The sequence below is a fragment of the Puma concolor genome, chromosome A1 (genome assembly GCF_028749965.1).
Source record: "Puma concolor isolate L17-30 chromosome A1, mPumCon1.1.hap2, whole genome shotgun sequence".
NCBI classification, from domain to species: Eukaryota; Metazoa; Chordata; class Mammalia; order Carnivora; family Felidae; genus Puma; species Puma concolor.
Genome location: NC_141667.1, coordinates 196,942,220 through 196,944,786, shown reverse-complemented (window position 1 = coordinate 196,944,786; position 2,567 = coordinate 196,942,220).

Here is a 2,567-nt window from a genome sequence, read left to right as displayed (position 1 = left end):
CTGCTTGGGATTCTCTCTCTCTCCATCTCTCTCTCTGGCTCTTCCCTGCTGTGCTTTGTTTATCTCTCAAAATAAATAAATAAACTTTTTTAAAAAAGAAGAAGAAACACAACAGACACAAATATTTGGCATATCTTTTTCACAGTCAACAATAACACTCCCTATTTAAATATTTATCTATTTAAAACTTAATCACTAATATATCATGAGTTGGACGGCACAGGAGAGATGGGAGGGGAACATATCACATTTTATTCTAATATCAATTTACACTGTGTATACTTCTACAACTTTGTACACTATAACACTTATTGTTTTATAGAAATAGCATTTTAACCTTTTATTGAAAATAACCTAAGAATTTGAATTCTTATTAATAATTTATATAATTGCTACCAAATAGTTATAATGGAAAATTCAGTTACTGAAGTTTTGAAAAGACTAATGGGGATACATGCCTGATTCAAGATCTGCCATGGTACCTACCAAACTCCCTTCCTAAGCAATGACAGCCATGAAATCACTGATTAATTTTGTTAGTTACATTTTTAAAAATACAGGATGGCTGCATACCTGGCATAAGTCTACCTTAAATTATATCTTGAACCATGGGAAGTACCTGGTAAAAAATACCATTAGTCTGTTACTAATTCTTGGCTCCAAACTTATGATCTGTTTATTTGTTTGTTTGTTTGTTTGTTTTTGATTTCTGAGACACTCCAGTGTCTGTTTATAATATTCTTTACTAGTCCCTCATTTGTCCCCACGTTTATATTGTTTTCTCTCATTGCCAGCTTCCAATGAGAGATTCACCATATTGGCTGCCACCCCACTCCCAATCAATACCTTAGCTGGACTCTGGGACTTCATTTATTTTTAATGTTCATTTATTTATTTTGAGAGAGAGAGAGTGCAGGGTTAGGACAGAAGGAAAGAGAGAGAATCGAGAATCGTAAGCAGGCTCCATGCTCAGTAGGGAGCCTGATGAGGGGGCTCAGTCAACCTTGAGATCATGACATAAGCTGAAATCAAGAGTTGGACACTTAACTGAACCATCCAGGCGCCCCTGGGAACTTCATTTTAAACAATCGTGGGGCACGTGAGTGTCTCAGTCAGTTGGGCGTCCAGACTTCCACTCAGATCATGATCTCACGGTTCATTGGTTCAAGCCCTGTGTTGAACTGTGTCCTGACAGCTCAGAGCCTGGAGGCTACTTCAGATTCTGTGTCTCCGTCTCTCTCTGCTCCTCCCCTGTTCATGCTCTGTCTCTCTCTCTCTCTCTCTCAAAAATGAATAAACATTAAAAAAAATTTAAAAAAGGAAACAACCTTGACTCACCACTATCACTAATGACTGGTGATATGATTGTTATTAATTTTAGACACTTAATTACTCCATTTGCCTCTATTTACTAATTTAGGGATCAATTTGAGCATTGATTTTTCAATAAATTCTTCCAAAAATCTCAGTTTAGGTTTTTTGTTTTCTTCTGTGTATTCTCAAGTTTCATGAGCATTCCTCCAGTAGCACATCCAGGAAACAAAATTGCCTCCACCGATACACTTACAAGTTTTTAGTGTATCAGCCAGTATGAGCTATGCATTACATATTTTATCCCCAATGGAAGAAGCTTAAATATAACTTATTTAAATGATTGAATGCTTTTTCTTTCTTTTTAAAGGTAGCTTCTTCTTGCTTCATTGAAAATGGTATATAATTATTGATAGTTAATAAATTCCTAACTCTATCATTATTTTTTTAATGAGAAGTTTTAGATATTTTGAAAGTTCGGGGTATTTTTATGTATACATATTATAAATTATTATCTGCTGAAGTCTAAGCTCAGACAGTTCTCCCTGTACAAGAAAAAACATACTCTCATTTTGAACTTAGCACTTAATAATTAAAACTACAGCACTTCATGACAAATGTTCTGATTGAAACAAGAAACAGTCACAGAACCTAATTATTACTTTGCACTAAGAGTGGGATTAGTGGTAGAAACTGATGAAAGTAATGTATGGCAAGTACATATTGACTCTATACTGTGTACCATATATGCTGAGTTGACATATAAACTTAAGCTATGGGCTTTGGACTTATTATTTCTATGTGGAAATTGTATTGATAATGAAATTACATAACTCGCTCTGTCAAACCATAAGCTCTTTATTTTTGTATTTACCATCTTACATTGTTTCTGGAAGAAGTGTTCAATGACTTTGAAATTTTATTTTTATTATTTCAATCAAAATGTCCACTGAACTTCTTCAGTAAATAAGCCTGCTTCTATCTGAAAATACTTTTATCCTGCAATATACATTGACCAGTTGTGACAAATAGTACCAAAGTTTAGGGAACATACTTTGAACAATGTGTAGAATTACTAATTCACTCCCCACTACATTTTTTCCCTCAGAATGTGGTTACCACAATACATGATCAGAAGACTGGGAAAGTTTTAAAGTCACTAATAAAAGTAATCCAATAGTTATGATGCTGTATATAAAACATCTTCACTTATATATAACTGAGAATTCCTCCTGATGCATATTTTATTATCCATG